Source organism: Beta vulgaris, chromosome 9 (assembly GCF_026745355.1).
Source record: "Beta vulgaris subsp. vulgaris cultivar EL10 chromosome 9, EL10.2, whole genome shotgun sequence".
In the NCBI taxonomy this organism is placed as follows: domain Eukaryota; kingdom Viridiplantae; phylum Streptophyta; class Magnoliopsida; order Caryophyllales; family Amaranthaceae; genus Beta; species Beta vulgaris.
In genome coordinates, this window is record NC_079210.1 from 21,231,447 (window position 1) to 21,254,505 (window position 23,059).

Consider the following 23,059-nt stretch of genomic DNA (forward strand, 5'->3'; position numbering starts at 1 on the left):
GGAGATTCAGTGAAGATGAAAGAGGGAGCTATTGATGGAAGGAGCGAGCAAAAAAGGGGAAGCTCCTAATTCCTGATTTTTTATTACGGGGTACATCATCTTGTTTAGTACGAATTGTTTTTGAAATTTCCTTTTTTTTTCAAAAGTGTTTTTGAAATTTCAGTTGTACATCAATAATCTAAATTTGAATTTATTTGGGACTCTTCCTTATTAAGTTATTATTATTATATTATTATTATTATTATTATTAATACTTATAATAATAATTATTATTATTACTTATTATTATCATCATTATTATTATGTAATAATAATATTATTATTGTTATAAAAGAAAAATGTGCAAGTTGTTATTATTAAGTTGAACAAATGCAACCTAAGGGTGCATTCTTTTCAACGTATATAAGCACTATAATGCTTATTTGAAAATGATTAGATTAAAATTGATCAAACTAGCTAAGATTAGAAAAATTGAAATTATATGCTCCCTCTATTCCATAATTTTTTGTGCATTTCACTGTTCATACGCTTCTCAACGCACATTTTATGTCATAAATATCTGTGATTACATATTTGTAAAAATTATTGCAATTGGATATTAATATTATACTCTTTAAGACAATTCGAACATACAAGATATATTTACTTTTATATGTTGATCAATATATAGAAGATTATATCTGCATGTGAATAGTGTAAATAACTCAAATGCACTAAAAATTATGGAACAGATAGAGTAATAATATTCAATTTAGATAAGAAAAAATCAAATCGAATCACATCGGATTCGACTAATTATAACTTTAAAACCAACGAAGTATAATAAGAAGAATTCATATTAGATCAGGTAAATTTATATCATATAAGAAAATTTCAATGTTTTATTTTACTCCCGGTTGTAGTTATGTTGAATTAGAATTGATTTTTGGTTCAATATCTGTTGTATTCGTTGTTTTGGTCCTCTTTCGTAGATACCATATGGCTATCATTAATGAAGTATTTCTTCCCTTTAAAAAATAAAAATAATTCATATCAAATCAAACAATAAAACTAACTCTAGGTATTCATCACAATCATTGTCTATACATGTGCCAGCTCCCTTCTCAGGAGGTCTACATGTCCCAACTATCCTCAACGCCGTTGCGATGTCCATGCCGAAAAAGGCTTAGAAGCATAATTATAGTATGGATTACTTACATGGTGTTCATCCTGCACATGGTTAGTCGTCAGCACGCTATGGAATGTGTTTGCTCCTCTTATCAAGGAGTTCACGACATTGGTCGCCACAGTTGACAAGAGTCGCGAATTGACAAGGAACTCAAACGATGGGACTGGTGCTGATACGAGAGAATGACTCCTTGGGAGCACAAACTTTGTCCCTAGCTGGTTTTGCGTTGGCTAAAACGACATTAAGACTGAGGTCATCGACCAGCTAGCCCTCATCCAAGGCGGCAGGTTTAACCATACAGTAGACGAAATTATCTGCATGTGTCTTAGTTGTGTGTTTGGAAAGATGGGTGTTCTCGATGACGCATGGAACGTCATCGGCGTTGACAACTGCGAAGACATCTGACTTGCCCGAGTCTTGGTCGTGTAAAATGGTATCCACGATCTTGATAGTGGTGTTTTGTTGAGGATGTTACCCTTTCCTTACTTAAATGAAAAGTTTAGCTCCAAGCAGACTTCCTCTATTTGCGCCATCATTGGAGTCGATATTGTACCCATATCGAGTTGTGTTTTGCTAAGATGAGTAATCAACTGCGTAAAACCACTCTAATGAGTAAAAAAAAGTAGAACGACTCTTCATATGTTTTAATATTATATATTATAACCAACTACAATAATAACGAGTAGACGATCAATTCCAAACTTTATATAAATGATTTATTATTATAAGCATTATGATTGATATATAAGTTTGTAAATAGCTATGATGGTAATGAGAATAATAATACTAATAAACATAAATCGACAACGATAATAAGTAAAAATACAAATAATAACAGTAATAGTAGCAATAGTAATACAAATAAGAACAGGAATACTAACAATAACAATAACAATATAAATACTAATATGTTGAATCATTTTAATATATAAAATTGATATCAAAAATAATTGTAAAACCAATCTAATATTCTATTGATTATAAATTAGTATAGCGACAGTACGATATAATAATATTGGAACCATTATAGCTAATATGTGAATGATTATTAATGAGTATCGACTCTTAATATGCTGTAATAGTATAACTAACGATAATAATAACGAGTATTATATATTAACTACGAGTATACGATCAATTACTGGATTTATATAAAATTTTAATGACTCGATTATGGTAAGCATTATGATTCGAAATAATAATAATAAAATAACATGATAACAATAACAATTATAATATAAATGATGATGATGATAATAATAATAATAATAATAATAATAATAATAATAATAATAATAATAATAATAATAATAATAATAATAATAATAATAATAATAATAATTATAATAATAATAATAATAATAATAATAATATATTGTTAATTGGTTATTCAATAATTTTTTTTGTCATAATCCATAAACATTATCATTCTCAAATCTCATTGGTCGACAAACACATGAATCCTAATTTTTAGCTTTTGATTTGTAAAAGAGCAAAAATCTTATTGATCTAATGGTCCAAAATGATCCAATTTCTCCTTCTTTTTTCAGAAATTCTCATCTCTCCTTTCTTTCTATCCTAACCATTAGATCTAATCCAACGGTTGAAACAACCCCAAATCAACCCCCCTATAAAAACAAACTCTAAAATGAAACCCTAAATTTCTATCAAGAAACAGAGTAAAGCAAGAAGAGAGAGAGAGCAGAAAACAGGGGAAGGTTGGCTGGGTTGTCAAAAGCCGGAGGATGGAAGGTGGTCGGAGCAGGAGAGGTGATGGTTAGATTTGCGGCTGCTGTAGGCGGTCGAAGTAGGCGACGAACAAGGCGCAGGTGATGATGCGGCTTAGGACGGTGGAGTGGTTCGAAGGACCAGGCGGGGGTCGCGAGGATTTCGAGGGTATCGGAGATGGTGGTTCCGCGCAGGGGGGTCGGCGGCGGTGTGGTGCGATGCTGGGCGATCGGTGTGGGCTTAAGAGGAGGGGGAGATTGTCAGGCGATGTTGTGCGGGCAGGAGACGCGAGGGAGGTGGTAGGCGCGAAGAGAAGACGGTGGGGTTCCAGTGGGTTTCTGGTGCCGAATGACCTGGGAGGTGATGGTGGTGGTGCGCAGAGGAGGTGACCGGCGTTGGTTTATGCGAAGAAATGGAAAGGGCAGCCACGGGTCAGTCGTGGCGTGGGGATGAAGCCCACGGCCGGGCCGTGGTGTCTACTGCCTACTTGGCGCTGCTACAGTGCTAATGCTCCTTGTTCTAATTTTTTTTTTTTATATCCTTTTCAATTCCAATTTCCACCTACAATCACAAAAACACACCAAAAATCACACAAAAAAATGAAAAATCGAGTTTGTTTTTATTTTCCGGTAAAATTCTGTATAATTTAAATCTTGTTTAGCAATAATTACTATCTTATTTTAGAATTGGAATCAAACTTATGGATTTGACAATTTCGGAAGGAAGTTGCATTTTTATCTTGATGATAGTAATATGTGTGAACTGTAAGGAAAAAAAAATATTTGTATTGTTTGAATTAGAATATAGATGCTATTAATATTGTATTTGAATTCCATAAGTAGTTTTCTTTATTCTTTGTTTTTTATTAAAGGGTTTGGTTAGTTTCATATTTGGATTCCATAAGTTATTCTAATTTAGTTATTCTAATTGCTTAGTTAATCGGTCCCACCTTCACATGCAGTTCTTGATCATAATTGATAATCAATGTATAATGTTTTGCATTTAATAGGTTATTTTTATTAATACAATGATTTCTTGATCTTTTTATTTCATTTGATGTTTTGATTATCTTACAGTTAAGATATGTTGTCTTTCACAATACTCCATCTCGTGACTTTCTCCACCTTGACAATTTATGGCAAAGGGGCCACGTATATTATGCTATCTGATTTGTCATACTAGAGTAGAGTGTGCCATTTTCACTAATCTAAACTGATCATTAACTAATATGAATTTGTTAGCCCTAAAGTAGACATATCAGACTTGAATTAGGGGCTAATCGAGTTTAGATGCTCACAAGTAGCTTATGTTCGACTCAGTTAAATTATTCAAAGTTCAGCTCAAGTCCACTTGACTTAAATGCAAAACGAGTGGAGTCAAGCAAGACCCAACTCAACTTGATTAACTCATGAGGAGCTCGATAATTATCTTATTAATTTTTTAGTTATGATTTTTTAAAAAGTAGTTACAATTGAGATATTTTTTCTCATACCTTTTTTATAAAAGAAACATACACTAACTAGTCATAAATGCTGAAAACCTAAACCAAACCTTATATTGCTTTTGATCCAAATAACCAAAATAAATACGCAAAGGGTGGATCCTCATAAAGAAAATGAAAACAGGTCAGGTTTGAGGACTGACCCTCACAGGTCGAACCAGGTTCAAGTCAGGTCAGAATCAGGTTGATCCAACGGTCAAATCTGTTTCTGACACCACTACGGTCAGGTCTAGGTAATCCCAGGTTAGGTTTCGATCAGGTCTAGAGACTGACCCTCACAGGTCGAACTAGGGTCAAATCAGGTCAATATCAGGTTGACCCAGCAGTCAGCAGAGTTTTTGGCACCACTAACGACAATTCAAGTGACACTAAGAAATATCTTTAGATGCAACAATAATCTATGTGATGCTGAAAAAAATGGCTATCGAGACAACTAAATTCATGTGACGCTCAATACATGGCTTTAGAGACAACTAACTACAGTTGATGATGAAAAAATGGCTTTAGAGACAACTAAATTCATGTGACGCTCAATACATGGCTTTAGAGACAACTAACTACAGTTGATGCTGAAAAAATGGCTTTAGAGACAACTTAATTCATGTGACGCTAAATACATGGCTTTAGAGACAACTAACTACAGTTGATGCTGAAAAAAATGGCTTTAGAGACAACTAAAGTCATGTGACGCTAAATACATGGCTTTAGAGACAACTAACTATAGTTGATGCTAAAAAAAATGGTTTTAGAGACAATTAAAATCATGTGATGCTAAAAATATGGATTTAGAGACAACCAATATTCATGTGATGCTAAAAACATGGTTTTAGAGGCAACCAACATTCATCTGATGCTAAAATGTATCTTTAGAGGCACTAGAATATACTTGACACTAAAAACCATATAATTAGAGGCAACCATGTTTATGTGATGGTAAAAGGGGGTTTTAGAGGCAAGTCGGCCAAATGATGTGCCTCTATAGCCAATTTTTTTTGTAGTGTACTAAGATTCAAGCAGTGCGCGAATGGCCAACACCGAAGACGGTGTCTGATATAAGGAGTTTTCTTGGGTTAGCTGGTTACTATCGAAGATTTGTAAAGGATTTCTCAAAGATATCGAGACCAATGACTAGCCTGATGAAGAAAGAATGTAAGTTTGTTTGGCCTCCAGAGTGTGAGGAAGCTTTTTCGGCGTTGAAGGAAAGGTTGACTACAACACCTATTTTGGCTCAACCTGATGAAAGCCAGCAGTATGATGTTTATAGTGATGCTTCGAAATTTGGGTTAGGGTGTGTATTGATGCAGAACCGGAAGGTCATTGCTTATGCTTCTAGGCAGTTAAAATCATATGAGGTTAATTATCCAACCCATGATCTCGAATTAGCTGCAATAGTGTTTTCTTTGAAGATATGGCGACACTACTTGTGTGGGGAAACATGTAAGTTGTACACGGATCATAAGAGCTCAAATTATATTTTCACTCAGAAGAAGTTGAACATGAGGCAGAGGAGGTGGTTGGAGTTGATCAAGGATTATGATCTAGAGATCCAGTATCATGAAGGGAAAGCTAATGTTTTTATTGATGCATTGAGTCGAAAGTCAAGTCATTCAATTAATGTAATGGTGTTGCCCAGTCAGTTATGCGTCGAGTTTCAGAAACTGCCATTGGAAGTACTAGAAGGAGGTGTTGAAGAATTGTCGGGTTCTTGTCAGTTCAACCCTCAAACTATGATGAGATTAGGGAGGGTCAATCAAAGGATGAAAAGTTAAAAAAGATTCGAGAGAAGATCCAGGATGGTCAGGTGTCGGATTTCCAGATAGTCGATGATGGAAGTATTCGGTTCAAGGGGAGGTGGTGTATACCAAGTAATAGAGAAGAGTTGAAGTAGAAAATAATGGAAGAAGCTCATAGCTCACCTTATTCAGTACACCCAGGTGGTGATAAGTTGTATAAGGACATGAAGAAAACGTTCTGGTGGCCAAACATGAAGCGAGAGGTAGCAGAGTTCGTGGCTCAATGTCTCACATGCTAAAAGGTCAAGTTTGAGCACAAGAGGCCGCAAGGAAGGTTCAACTCTGGATATTCCGAGTTGGAAATGGGATTCTATATCAATGGATTTTGTGTCTGCATTACCAAGAACTAAGGCTGGAAATGATACAATTTGGGTAGTAGTAGATCGTTTAACTAAATCTGCAACTTTCATACCTATGAAGAATACTTGGTCGATGGATCAATTGGCTAAAGCATATGTGAAGTGGGTGGTGAAATATCATGGTGTGCCTAAGGACATTGTTTCTGATCGTGATTCACGGTTCTTATCCAAATTTTGGTAGAGTTTGTAAAAGGCTTTGGGAACTAATTTGTTATTGAGTAAAGCTTTTCATCCGGCTACAGATAGGGAAACAGAACGAACAATCCAGACTTAATTAAGAAAAAAATGTTGCGATCTTGTGTTATGGAGTATCAGGGTTCGTGGGAGGATTTCTTGGATTTGATAGAATTTTCCTATAACAAACAATCATCGTGCAAGTATTGGTATGGCTCCGTTTGAGGCTTTGTATGGTCGGAAGTGTAGAAGTCCAGTCTGCTGGAATGATATTAGTGAAACGTGGTGCTTGGACCCGAGTTCTCGAAGAGACGGTGAAGCAGATGAAAGTGATTCAAGAAAAGGTTAAAGCAGCTCAAGATCGGCAGAAGAGTTATGCTGATTTGAAGCGAAGGGATGAAGAGTTTCAGGTTGGGGAGAAGGTATTGTTGAAAATATCTCCAATGAAAGGGGTGATGCGATTTGGGAAGAAGGGAAAGTTAAGCCAAAGTATATCGGGCCATATGAGGTGTTAAAGAAGATCGGAAAAGTGGCATATAAGTTGAATTTGCCAAATGATTTAAGTCGAGTCCATGATGTTTTCCATATATCTCAGTTAAGGAAGTATATTCGGATGTGTCTCATGTGCTGCAACCTGAGACCATTGAATTAGATGATAGTTTGACTTACGAGGAAAGACCTGTAAGAATCCTTGATAGTAAAGTTAGAAGTACTCAGACTAAGGATGTAAGATTAGTCAAAGTATTATGGTTAAACCATCATATTGAGGAAGCAACATGGGAAGTTAAAGCGGATATGCGCAAGAAATACCGGCGTTGTTTTTCGAGGTTAGTTGTCGAGTTACGGGGTCGTAACTCCTTTTAAGGGGGGTAGAATGCGATAGAGTTTCGCGCTTCTACTATAGTTATGCATTTTAGCATATTTTTGAGTCATTATATGCATTTTAGACATGAGCATTTGAGTCAGAAACTACAATTTTGAATTTTAATCCGTTTTTGGAAAGTGTTATGACTTTTTTCTTAAGTTTCGAGGTCGAAATTCTTTTAAGGGGGGTAGACTGTAATACCCCATATTTTTGTATTTATTTAAATAATAAATATTTATTTTATATTTATTTTCTAAAATAAATATTTTAAGCAAAGGGTATTTTAGTATTTTCAATGATTTTTAATTATTTTGGCGGGATATGGCGCCAAAATTGATTTGTTAAGCTTTTGGTATTAAATCCTAGTCAAAAAATTCAGAAAACCAAAAAAAAAAAAAAAAAAAAATTTTTTTTTAGGGCCATATATTCTATGGGATTTATGGTGATTGGAGGGAGTTTTGTTTTCCTATAACTTCCAAATTTATGATGAGGTTACAAATCTTGGTTTAATCTCCTAATTTATGGTGAAGGTTACAAACTATTTAATTTTTGAAATTAAGTACTACCTATTCTACTCCTATAAATACCCCATACCTTAAGCCATCTTTTCACACAAAAACTTTGAAGATCATACTCTCTTACTTCAAAGTTCTTCTTTCTCTTCTTATCTATCTAGTTTATATTTCTTATTCAAGTTTCATTTTCTTTGGTTTAAGAAAAATATTTTCATATTTCTTACTCAAAAATATTATGCTCATGATAGGTCATTCATGTTTAAATTCATGATTAAGTTCATGTGGTGAATTGCTTATTGGTTGGTTATGAGAAAGCTCAAGTATAAGAATAAGTGAAGATACTATTATTATTTGTGCAAGATCAAGGTACGTTATGTAGCTAGATCTTTTAAAATGTGGTTTATATGATAAAGTTGTTTATTGATTTTATTGGTTGGATTGGTTTAGAAATTTGGTTTAAAATGGTTACAATGTTTTATTATTCACTCTTGAAATGAAAAGAAGGAATGATTTTATCAATCATTTTTATTAGAAGTTTTGTTATCCTTTTTGGAAAATTAAATTATTTTTACAAGGAAAGGTTCATTGGTTTTTATTGAACTTTGAATGTTCAAAAAGTTGTTTATGAGGAAATGAGGTTTTAACATGACTTACAAGTCATATTTTATTATTTCCGCTTGATTAATATCAAGAGATTCAAAGTCCACTTGTTGGCAATTATAGTTACCCCTTGATATAGCTCCGTGATGGGATGACTAGCTTGGGGGGTGTGCCACTTAGCAAAATAGAAGGGAGATAAGAAGAGGAATTGTTTTCAGGATTATTTTTAATCCAAGTTGTTTGGAAAGGAATTTATTCTTATAAAGGTTATTCTTGAATTACTATTCAAGTGTTTGGAAAGAGTTTGTTCTTAAAAGGTTGTTCTTGAATTATATTCAAGTGTTTGAAAAGTTTGTTCTTAAAATGTTATTCTTGAATTATTATTAAGTGTTTGAAAATAGTTTATTCTTAAAGAGTTATCTTGAATTATTGGTGATGGAGTTTTCGAAACGAAAAATTGTTATGAACTAACAAATGTATTACTTATCTATTACATTTCGTACTCAGTTTTATACTGACGCGTATTTCCTTTTTCCTATTTGGCTTTGCCATTTTTACCTTTTTGGTAAGCAGTTTTGCAGGTGAATTTTGGATGTGCATGAGAGCATACTAGGAAGGGATCTTCACCTAGATTAGAGTGTTTCATTTATTTTTGAGTATTGAGACAATATTTACTTTTATTAATAAAAAAAGTATTATTATTTTTGGTTAAAGTCTTCTGCTGCAAGTTATTTCGTTAGTTAGTAGTTGGTTGCCGAAAGCGTGTTAGTCACGTGGCGGTAATACTCCTAAATTACTCAAATATTATATACTAAATTATTTAGTTAAAAGCGAGTAATATGGGGGTGTTACACCATCGGTTTAGTACCTATAGGGATCTACAAATTCCTTTGTTTATTTTGAAACTATATTTTTAAGAGAATGTACATCTCCCTATGTGGATTGTTCATCACCATTAAGATGACCAGCGGTCGGGGTGCGTGTTAATGATGATGAATGATGTACAAAAGTTTTAATCACTGTTTTGACTGGAAGCTGGATCCATCCCTACCTTGAGGTAGTTTTGTGGCCTAGTAGGTTGTGCCTAGAGTTGTAATCTTGAGGTTGTGACCTTAAGTAAGAATAAATAAATGAAAGTATCTATACAAATATATTAAAAGGCGTGCATAAACAGGAAATTGTGCCACGTGGCGCTCTCCCTAAGGAGTTTTAGTTCATGTAATCCATGTACAATAAAAAAATTTAAAGATTGCATATATATTATAGGAGGTTTGATCTCGAGACCTCAAGTACATATATTGAAGTCTTAACCACTAGACTAAGGGTGCGTTCTCTTCAACTTATTGGCCCTGAACTTAGGGTGCGTACTGCTCAACTTAAAAAATTAAGTTTCAGGTCCAATAAGTTCAGATAAGTTCATATAAATTTCAATAAGGTCTAATAAGGGCAATAAGTTCCAATAAGGTCAAATAAGGTCCAATAAGTTCCAATCAGGTGCAATAAGTTCCAATCAGGTGCAATAAGTTCCAATCAGGTCTAATAAGGTCCAATAAGTTCCAATCTGGTCTAATAAGGTCCAATAAGGTCCAAATAGTCAAAGTTTAATAAACATTTGTATTATTATCCATTATTTTATTATTCATTATTTCATATCACTATTAGCTGATTATGTTATTATTAGAATTTTGATTAAAGTACCACAATGATTATATAGTATTATACTTGTATTAGTGTCTATTATTTTATTATTTATATGTATATGTCTATTATTTTATTATTTATTTGTATTATGTCTATTATTTTATTATTCATATTACTATTAGCTGATTATGTTATTATTAGAATTGTTTATTAAAGTACCACAATGTATAGTATTATACTTGTATTATTGTCTATTATTTGATTATTCATATTGCTATTAAATAATATTATAATCATGGTCAAATAATTAAGGTTAACAATAATAATAATTATAATTACAATATTTTGCAATTCGTCTTTAAATAACTAGAGATAACATGTTTTCGTTACTAATAACAATGAAAGATATAAATGTTATCAATTGATTGCTTCATTATCATCACTGGAGTATGTTTCTTCATAAGAGTTTCTTTATTTCTTCATCTTCTACATCATCCTCTTCAATCAATACGTTTTCTTCACCAACATCCAACCATATTTCATCTGCAATTAATGAAAGTGAAGTGAGAATTTTTTATATGTGTCAATTTAACTTGTTAGCAACAAATGTTAATTAACTTTTGATTTTCTACTAGTGTTTTATAAAATCAAAACAAGACTATTAGATATATTAGTGGTGAAAGTTATGTATAGGCAAATATATAAATAGTAAATTTTTTTGTTAAATTAATTATCATAAGAGATAATTAATAATCATTATTTTTTAAAGGACGAATTATAATAATTATTACTCCATTAAAAAATTTAAGGGGTAGTATTTACCTTAGTGGTAATATTTATGTTATTCATGGTCAATATTTTTGTCTAATAAGGTCAAATAAGTTTGAATCAGGTCCAATAAGGTCTAATAAGTTTGAATCAGGTCCAATAAGGTCTAATAAATTTCAATCAGGGCCACTAAGGTCTAATAAGTTTCAATAAGGTCAATAAGTTCCAATAAGGTCCAATAAGTTCCAATCAAGTTCAATCAGGTCCAATAAGTTGAATCAGGTCCAATCAGGTTTAATAAGTTCCAATAAGTTCAATTCAGGTTCAATAAGTTCAGTTCAGATAAGGTACAATAAGTTCAAGGCCAATAAGTTGAATAGAACGCACCCTTATTAAACCTGATTGGACCTGATTCAACTTATTGGACCTGATTGAACCTGATTGGAACTTATTGGACCTTATTGGTACTTATTGACCTTATTGAAACTTATTAGACCTTATTAAACCTGATTGAAACTTATTAGACCTGATTGGACCTGATTGAAACTTATTTGACCTTATTAGACAAAAACATTGACCATGAATAACATAAATATTACCACTAACGTAAATACTACCCCTCAAATTTTTTATGGAGTAATAATTATTATAATTCTCCTTTAAAAAAATGATTATTAATTATCTCTATGATAATTAATTTAACAAAAAAATTTACTATTTATATATTTGCATATACATAATTTTCACCACTAATATATCTAATAGTCTTGTTTTAATTTTATAAAACACTAGTAGAAAATCAAAAGTTAATTAACATTTATTGCTAACAAGTTAAAATTGGCACATATAAAAAATTCTCACTTCACTTTCATAAATGTGAAAGTAAGTAGATAACATTAACTCCTTCCTTCATTGTTATTCGTAACGAAAACATGTTATCTCTAATTATTTAAAGACGAATTGCAAAATATTGTAATTATTATTATTATTATTATTGTTAACCTTAATTATTTGACTATGATTATAATATTATTTTATAGCAATATGAATAATCAAATAATAGACAATAATACAAGTATAATCTATACATTGTGGTACTTTAATAAAAATTATTAATCATAATCTATAAAAATAATAAAATAAATGATAATATAAATAGTAATATGAATAATAAAATAATAGACATAATACAAATAAATAATAAAATAATAGACACTAATACAAGTATAATACTATATAATTATTGTGGTACTTTAATCAAAATTCTAATAATAACATAATTAGCTAATAGTGATATGAAATTATGAATAACAAAATAATGGACAATAATACAAATATTTATTGAAAATTGACTATTTGGACCTTATTGGACCTTATTAGACCTGATTGGAACTTATTGGACCTTATAAGACCTGATTGGAACTTATTGCACCTAATTGGAACTTATTGCACCTGATTGCAACTTATTGCATCTTATTAGACCTTATTGGAACTTATTGCCCTTATTAGACCTTATTGCAACTTATCTGAACTTATATGAACTTATTGGACCTGAAACTTAATTTTTTAAGTTGAACAGAACGCACCCTAAGTCCCAATAAGTTCAGTTCAGGTTCAATAAGTTCAGTTCAGATAAGATCCAATAAGTTCAGGGCCAATAAGTTGAATAGAACGCACCCTTATTGGACCTTATTTGAACTGAACTTATTGAACCTGAACTTAACTTATTGGAACTTATTAAACTTGATTGGACCTGATTCAACTTATTGGACCTGATTGAACCTGATTGGAACTTATTGGACCTTATTGGAACTTATTAACCTTATTGAAACTTATTAAACCTTATTGGGCCTGATTGAAACTTATTAGACCTTATTGGACCTGATTGAAACTTATTTGACCTTATTAGACAAAAAAATTGACCATTAATAACATAAATATTATCCCTAACATAAATACTATCCCTCAAAATTTATTATGAAGTAATAATTATTAAAATTTTTCCTTTAAAAAAATAATAATAATTAATTATCTCTTATGATAATCAATATAACAAAAAAATTTACTATGTATATATTTGCCTATACATAACTTTGACCACTAATATATCTAATACTCTTGTTTTTATTTTATAAAGCACTAGTGGAAAATCAAAAGTTGATTAACATTTATTGCTAACAAGTTAAAATTGGCACATATGAAAAATTTGTCGTTAATTATTTGACCATGATTATAATATTATTTAATAATAATATAATCACCTAATAGTAATATGAATAATCAAATAATAGACAATAATACAAGTATAATGATAAAAAGTTCCAATAATAACATAATCAGCTAATAGTAATATGAATAATAAAATAATAGACAATAATACAAATATTTAATAAAATAATAGACACTAATACAGGTATAATACTATATAATCATTGCGGTACTTTAATTTAAATTCTAATAATAACATAATGGACAATAATACAAATGTTTATTGAATAATGACTATTTGGACCTTATTAGACCTTATTGGAACTTATTGGACCTTATTAGACCTGATTGGAACTTATTGCACCTGATTGGAACTTATTGCACCTGATTGGAACTTATTGCCCTTATTGGACCTTATTGTAACTTATCTGAACTTATTGGACCTGAAACTTAATTTTTTAAGTTGAGGAGAACGCACCCTAAGTTGTATTTAGTGTTATTATGACAAAGTTTTATATTAATGAATGAAATGTTTTCTTACCCGGGGCAAAGCCCGGGCCTACTAACTAGTTAAAATTTGAAAAGGCGAGGTAAAATTGAGATATGGGAAGTAAGAGATTACGGGTGTGTTCTATTCAACTTATTGGCCCTGAACTTATTGGACCTTATCTGAACTGAACTTATTGGAACTTATTAAACCTGATTGGACCTGATTCAACTTATTGGACCTGATTGAACCTGATTGAAATTTATTGGACCTTATTGGAACTTATTGACCTTATTGAAACTTATTAGACCTTATTGGCCCTGATTGAAACTTATTAGACCTGATTGAAACTTATTAGACCTTATTGGACCTGATTGAAACTTATTTGACCTTATTAGACAAAAACATTGACCATGAATAACGTAAATATTACCATTAACGTAAATACTATCCTTCAAAAAATTTTATGGAGTAATAATTATTATAATTTCGTCCTTTAAAAAATAATGATTATTAATTATCTCTTATGATAATTAATTTAACAAAAAAATTTACTATTTATATATTTGCCTATACATAACTTTCACCACTAATATATCTAATAGTCTTGTTTTGATTTTATAAAACACTAGTAGAAAATCAAAAGTTAATTAACATTTATTGCTAACAAGTTAAAATTGGCAACATATAAAAATTCTCACTTCACTTTCATTAATGTGAAGGTAAGTAGATAGCATTAACTCCTTCCTTCATTTCTTCTCCTTTCTTCTCCTTTCATTTATGTGAATGTACTAGAAGATAAAAAAAAACAAAAAGAAAGAGAAAAAAATGGTCAAAATCACCGTAGCTTTGCATGACATTGCTTCATTCATTTCTTCACCTTTCTTCCTTCTGTTTTTCTTTTTTTTTGCTTTTCTCCAATGGGTTTCATGTACATTTATGTCGGGTTCGAAGGAAGTGCACATGACATAACGGTTTTGAGACATTGTTTAAGCGATCCTAATATGGGATTCCATCACCCACCTCCAGGTATCCTATTATTGTTGTTAACTATTTAAAGCATTATTTAACTATGATCATAAATTATCTTTTTTGCACTAATAGGAAAATATTATTTGGTTGACTCTGGATATCCAAATTCTATCAGCTATTTGAGTCCATATCAAGAGAAAAGTTTGAGAGTTCATACTCCTGAATTTATAAATGGTCCTCCACCAAAGGGAAAGTTAGAGTATTTTAATTATCGACATTCTTCATTACGTGGGACTGTTGAAAGACTTTTTGGTGTACTAAAAAAATAGATGGAAGATCTAAGAATGATGCCGAAGATGGATGATGCTTACCAGTTGGCTATCATCGTGGCAACATGCACGCTACATAATTTTATTCGTTTACATGATTTAGGGATTCCAGTTTCACAAGTAGTTGAAACCATGGAACCAAGAGCTGATTTAAATTTGACTAACAAGACGAGAACAAAGAATATGGAGATAAATTGGGCGAAAATTGCAGATGAAATATGGCTGGATGTTGGTGAAGAAAACATATTGATTGAAGAGGATGATGTAGAAGATGAAGAAAGATATTCCGATGAAGAAAGATACTCCAGTGATGATAATGAAGCAATCAATTGATAACATTTATATCTTTCGTTGTTATTATTAACGAAAACATGTTATCTCTAGTTATTTAAAGACGAATTGCAAAATATTGTAATTATAATAATTATTATTATTGTTAACCTTAATTATTTAACCATGATTATAATATTATTTAATAGCAATATGAATAATCAAATAATAGACAATAATACAAGTATAATACTATACATTGTGGTACTTTAATAAAAAATTATAATAATAAGATAATCATCTAATAGTAATATGAATAATAAAATAGTAGACATAATACAAATAAATAATAAAATAATAGACATAATACAAATAAATAATAAAATAATAGACACTAATACAAGTATAATACTATATAACCATTGTGGTACTTTAATTAAAATTCTAATAATAACATAATCAGCTGATAGTGATATGAAATTATGATTAACAAAATAATGGACATTAATACAAATGTTTATTAAACATTGACTATTTGGACCTTATTAGACCTGATTGGAACTTATTGCACCTGATTGGAACTTATTGCACCTGATTGGAACTTATTGGACCTTATTAGACCTTATTGGAACTTATTGCCCTTATTAGACCTTATTGCAACTTATCTGAACTTATCTGAACTTATTGGACCTGAAACTTAATTTTTTAAGTTGAGCAGAACGCACCTTACATGTGGTTATTGTGTATGGTAGTTGTTGTGGATCCCTCTTATGTGGATGTTTTACTTGATAAAGTCAATGAGTTTGGTAAGTATGGAACTAGTTGAGTTCCATGTTTGACTCAAGTTAAGTTGTGCTTGCTTCCATGTTTGGAATGAATGGCTAGTAAAGGTAAACCATTTCGAGTATATCGATATTGGGTTGTGATTTTAAGTGGGTGCATAGCTGAGAGTGTGCTATAAGTTCAAGTTTGAGCCGCATAACGCGAAATTTAGTTCCATTTATTTATGGGAACTTTGGGGTGACATTCCGTCTTAATGTTAATTTATATCGTCTCCTATTTCATTTAAGTATTTAGATCGTCGGTTTTTATGTTGACGAACTATTATTGTGGATAAGGGTGAGCCTTATTCCATTCAAAGTGGCACTCCCTTTTATATTTTTGTTTTTGTGTGTGTTGTGGTGTTAGACCCACCCACCTCTCGTACTTTGTCCATCTTTTGGCCTTGAGAATGTTTAGTGATTAACTACTTGATTCTTGAATTGCAAACTGATTGAGTTGTGTGATGGCATGCACGAGTTGTAGTTGGTGTAAATTGTTAATTGAAAGCCCAACAGGGAATGGTTTGGTTAAGCCTTGGATATGCTGGTCTTGTTGACTAAGTGCTATGAATTGACTTGTTAGTGTATGATTGTGTGTTGAGGCTATAACAAGAGTTGAAACTCAAGTTATTAGCTCTCTTGCTCATGCCTATAAACCTTGTTTACGTGCGTTTGAAGTCGTCTAGCGAGTCATGAGATGACCATTTACCGTAAGTTGTCGTGTTCTGTTGACTTTCATGGAGTATTTGTGGTGACGTATAAAGCTAAAGGAAAAAGGAATTAGTAAAAGTGGGTCAGTTTCTTGTAGCATACCCGTGACTAGTCAAAGTCAGCTAATAACGTGTTAAGGGCCAACTGTTCGACCCTGGTAAAGTATTACTGTTTATTTGTCGGTGTCAAGGAGTCGTTTGAGACCATTATAGAACAACTAGCAACGGTCATGTATCTAGTAAGGCTATGGAGTGGTGAAATATACAAGGCATAATGTCAACTCGAGTCATGTCGATGGTGGGACGCGTAGTTCCTTGTTATGTGATTTGTTCAGTAGTGATCAAGGTCTAATAATACTAAAATGGTTAGCGAGTCTAATGTAGATTGGTTTAACGAAGAGAGTCTCTTCTCATTGAGTCTAAGGTTAGGAGTATAAGTTGAAGTAATCTAAGTCTTTGGTTTAAACTCATTGCAAAGTCCTTGATTGGTAGTCATTAATCTTAAATGACAAGCTACAAGTTCCACAGTTTCTTGCACTTATGTAATGAAATGACTGCAGTTGTGGAGTTATAGTTGTACCATGTTAATTGGTTAAGAACCTCGAGGTAGCTTGGTTATAACTTATAACAAGCTCTCCTTTGTGTCGCCATGTGGCGTTAGACGCCCGCTTAAAGTTGAACAAATCGTCGTTAATGACCTAGAGGCCATTAGGAATGGTTTAATATACGCAAACTCCATTTAATTAAGTCTTATCCGAAGAATGAGACTAAGTTATTATAGTGTTCAAAGTGTGTAATTGATTAAGTTTTTAAGTAAGGTTTAAGTGTATCATGTCGCAAATCTATGACTAGTTGTTTGAGTTGAAACTAATGAATTTAATGAAAACTCTGGAAGCATAGTGGACCATATCTATTTCATGAACCTTGAGAAGTGAGTTTAAGTTAACTCTTGATTGCTATGTTTGGAGTGTTGAGAATCGGTAGGCAAGGGTAATACTACCATTATTGTTGATAGAGTCGTTGGTTTATGTGATTCACGTATACATGCACGATTTGAAATTTTATTTCGTGAAACTATAGTGTGTGAACGGTTTATGATGTGTTATGATGTGTATAAGTTTTGAGACATGGTTCTAAAAAGGAGTTTCATATAAAGTAAGCTTTAGTTTCATGTAAAGAGCATATCATTTTCTATAGTACCTTAGTAGCTTGATTTGGCCCTATTTGGTCAACGAGTAAGTTACCCTACCGAAGGCTATGTGAGATTGTTCAATTTGTTTGTGTAGTGTATGAAAGTGATTTATACACGTTTCAATTAAGGTTGTGGATTCGTTCTCAAATCAATCTAAAAATGGTTTTTCTACAACGATTTGAGTGAATTTTGGAAAAGTTAGGAACATGTTTTTTTTTTTTTGAAAAGTTTTGAAATGGGGAAAGTCTCCCACATATTTTTATACCTATTTAATAATTATTTATGTTATTTTAGTTTGTAAAAAAATATAATTTAAAATATTATGTTATTAAATATATTTTGTTTCACACCTATTGACTTTACCTTATAAGGAGTCAAAAATAAATTCCTAGATTTACTAGGTTGACTACCCAATACCTATCATATACTACTAGTATTATAAGGAGACTAGGAGAGAGAAAGTAGAAAAAAAAGAAAAGAAATAAAGGAAAAGAAAGGAGGGTTGTACAACATTCAAAACCCACGACCTTCATTCCATATTTTCTTCAACCTTTGGCTTAAATAATACTTCATTAAAGCTAAGGAAAAAAAAAATTACCAACCAACATCACACTTCAATTGCGTTTGGCCTTCTTCAGTATTTTTTTCTCGTTTTTGTGTGCTTTTCAAGGAGAAAATTGTGTTCTTGGCTTTGCGAATTTCGGGTCGGAAAAGTCAGGTCAAAGAAAACAAATTCGGGTTCTTTTCTGAGTAATATTACTCTATTAATTCACCTTAATCAAGTAAGTTATAATCCTAAGTCTAATTCGTATTTGGTTGGTTTCCAAATTTGGGATTTTGTTAGTTAAGGGTTCTTGAGTTAAATTGAATTGGGGTTTTTTGATTATGAGTGTTGGGTGTAGATTGATTGAAATGAATTTAGCTTATTAATAATAAGTTTATCAACAAGAACGGTAACTTGTAGGAATTACAGGTTAGATTCGTAATTTGTGTTTTTCGTCAGTTTATGGGCGTTTTTAGCCAAAATACTATTTCTTAAAAGTTGTTCGTATCGAAATTTCACCCACGAAAGGCTTAAGAAACGTTTCATTTGGACTTCATAGGAGAAAGTTATCTCTATTTTAGGTTTCTGCTGAAATTAAATAATGCATGTTATTTTCATGTAGTTAGTAGTATTTACAGTTTGACTTTTATTGACCAGTTTGAATTTTGTTGACTGTGTTATATTCTTTTTGGATTAAATTTAAAGCAAGTTGTTTGTAAAGGTAGTTAAGGCTCATTAACTAGGTTATGTCGTTTATGCGCAAACTATGCAAAGTATAGTCACATGATTTATACTATATTATATTATATTGTAGATCGCGGGTTCGTAGAAGAACATTTTTGACTTGTAATTGAGATTGGTTAACTGTGATTTGCTAATAAGGTAAGATTTCATACTAAGCTTGTACAGGTTATTTTAGAAAGTATTTCATATTGATTTTTGATTTATATTGAGTTTGGAACCGTTTTTACGATGCTATTATAGAGCTTTTAATTGTTTTGACGATATTTATATCAAAATATATATAAGATTATTAAAAGAAGGAAGTTCCTCGTGAGACAAGTTTGAGATTACTAAAAGGACAAAGTTCCTCATTGTTACGAAGTTTTAATTAAATTGTGGGGTTGCCGGTAAGCGGTATTCCTCGAGTATGGAAGTATGTTGAGTTAACAGTGTCTCAACAATTTATTTTAGTAGTTGGGAGTATACTGATCAATACTTTTGCCATTCATCTTCCTTCTTGATATGTTATCAAGTTAGGGGTATGCATACTAGGGACTTTGGTGTTTACCTTATCTAGTGAGCCTAACTAGCTCATTGGATTTTTATTACTTCCTACTCACAGATTTCAAAGGAGTTATATTTGAAAGTTTTACAAAATGGTTTAGAAAGAAAGTAAAGTGGATTTGAATTTTTGAAGGTTGTCTATTATATTCAAGTTAGAATGTTGTACAAGTGAAATGATTTTATGGAATACTATGTATGTATTCCACCTGCACATTGGATAGTTCAAAGTTGTTTTTGGTATGAAATCTTGCTCAGCCTTTTGGTTGATATTACATGTCTTCAATGTGTAGGGCTTGATGGTGACTAGCTTATATTGGGTGAGTGCGTTGACTTCACTTAGATGTAGATTTATTAAAGTTAAGACTTTCGCTGCAACAGTTTAGAGTTATGGCTTGTTACATGAGTTTATTAATTAATTACATTTTCTTTTACTTGTAATAGTTAATATTCAATTTATGTATTAGTAGTAGTACCTTTTGCCTTGCTGTTATTAAATGTTTAATAACCGCGGCATAACAACCCTTGAATTGTCCATGCTTTGTATTTTGATATGTTTTCTAAAGAAAGTGGAAATTCATGGTTGTTACACACCTAAATCGAACAACTCTATAACATGTCAAAGTTTTAGAAAACCAACAATCATAAACTAACCTTCGAAATGTTATCTAATGTGTATTTAAATCGTCTTTAATTTTTAATCATTTTTGGTAAATCGACGATTTGTTGCTTGTAAAAAAACTCAAGATTTTTGAATTGACAAGTGTAGTTAGATGATGTTATAGTCAATAATCAAGGGTATTAACAATTATATTATAGGAATATTCAATTTACTCCGTCGAGTTATGGACTTCATGACTAGAACAGTTCATGACCCGATATTACTTGCTTTTAAATAAATAATTTGGTAAATAATATTTGAGTAATTTAGGAGTATTACGGCCACGTGACTAACTAACAGATCAGAATAACTTGCAGCGGAAGACTTTAACCAAAAATAATAATACTTCTTTATTAATAAAAGTAAATATTGTCTCAATACTCAAAATAAATGAAACACTCTAATCTAGGTGAAGATCCCCTTCCTAGTATGCTCCATGCACATCCAAAATTCACCTACAAATCTACTTACCAAAAAGATCAACAGGGCAAAGCCAAATAGGTAAAAAGTAATACGCGTCAGTATAAAACTAAGTACGAAATATACTAGATAAGTAATACACTTGTTAGTTCGTAACAATTTTTCATTTCGAAAACTCCATCACCAATAATTCAAGAATAACTCTTTAAGAATAAACTATTTTCAAACACTTAATAATAATGCAAGAATAACATTTTAAGAACAAACTCTTTCCAAACACTTGAATAATAATTCAAGAAAACTTTTAAGAACAAACTCTTTCCAAACACTTAATATAATTCAAGAATAACCTTTTAAGAAAAACTCTTTCCAAACAACTTGGATTAAAAATAATCCTGAAAACAATTCCTCTTCTTATCTCCCCTTCTATTTTGCTAAGTGTGCACACCCCCAAGCTAGTCATCCCATCACGGAGCTATATCAAGGGTAACTATAATTGCCAACAAGTGGACTTTGAATCTTTGATATTAATCAAGGGAAATAATAATATATGATTGTAAGTCATGAAAACCTCCTTTCCTCAAAACAACTTTTGAACATTCAAACTTCATAAAAACCAATCAACCTTTCCTTGTAAAAATAATTTAATTTTCCAAAAAGGATAACAAAACTTCTGTATAAAAATGATTGATTAAATCATTTCTTCTTTTCACTTCCAAGATTGAATAATAAAATATTATAACCATTCTGAACCAAATTTCTAAACCAATCCTACCATTAAATCAATAAACAATTTTATCACATATATAAAAAACATTTCAAAAGATCTAGCTACATAACGTACCTTGATCTTGTACAAAACTATACTAGTGTCTTCACTTATTCTTATACTTGAGCTTTCTCATAACCAACCAATAAGTAATTTACCACATGAACTTAATCATGAATTTAAACATGAATGACCTATCATGAGCATAATATTTTGGAGTAAGAAATACGAAAATATTTTTCTTAAATCAAAGAAAATTGAAACTTAAATAAGAAATATAAAACTAGAATAGATAGGAAGAGAAAGAAGAACTTTGAAGTAAGAGAGTATGGACTCTTCAAAATTTTTGTGTGCAAAAGATGACTTAAGATATGGGGTATTTATAGGAGTAAAATAGGTAGTACTTAATTTCAAAAATTAAATAGTTTGTAACATTCACAATAAATTAGGAGATTAAACCAAGATTTGTAACCTCCATCATAAATTGGGAAGTTATAGGAAAACAAAACTTCCTCCAATCAACCATGAAATCCCGTAGGAATATATGCCCCCCCCCCCAATTTTTTTTTTTGGTTTTTTGAATTTTTTTGATTAGGATTTAATTCCAAAAGCTTTATTTCCCGCCAAAATAATTAAAAATCAGTGAAAACACTAAAATATTATTTTCTTAAAATATTTATTTTAGAAAATAAATATAAAATAAATATTTAATTATTTAAATAAATACTAAAAATATAGGGTATTACAGATACCCTTCGAAAGCATGCACTTCTTAGATCGTAATATATGACTTTTGAAAATATAAATCATGAAACCACCAGAAGGGAAAATTAAATGGTGATGCATAAGTAGGTGAAAGAATGTCTATCTAGTGTTTGCTAAAGTTCACAAGAGTTTGTGTGAGTGACTGTTGCTGTGTGGGGATGTAAGTAGATTGTGGTGGATTGGGCTTTGCCAAATTCAAATTTAGTCTACAGTTTTTTTGGACTCGATAAATTGAGTCCAAGTCCGATCCGAATATATTTTTTGGGTCCAGTCCAGTGCAATTCAGCCCGATAATTTTTTCTTGAGGTCGAATTGAGTGCAGTCCGATTATTATATTTTTTTTATGATTTAGATTAATGATTCACAGCATTTTATCATAATTGAATTTGAAAAATTAAGCTCATTATATCCATTGCATAAAATAAGTCACATACATCTTTATATTATATATAAATATTAAATATATATTATATATAAAAATATTTTTGGACTGAATTGGATTTATTGGACTCCAA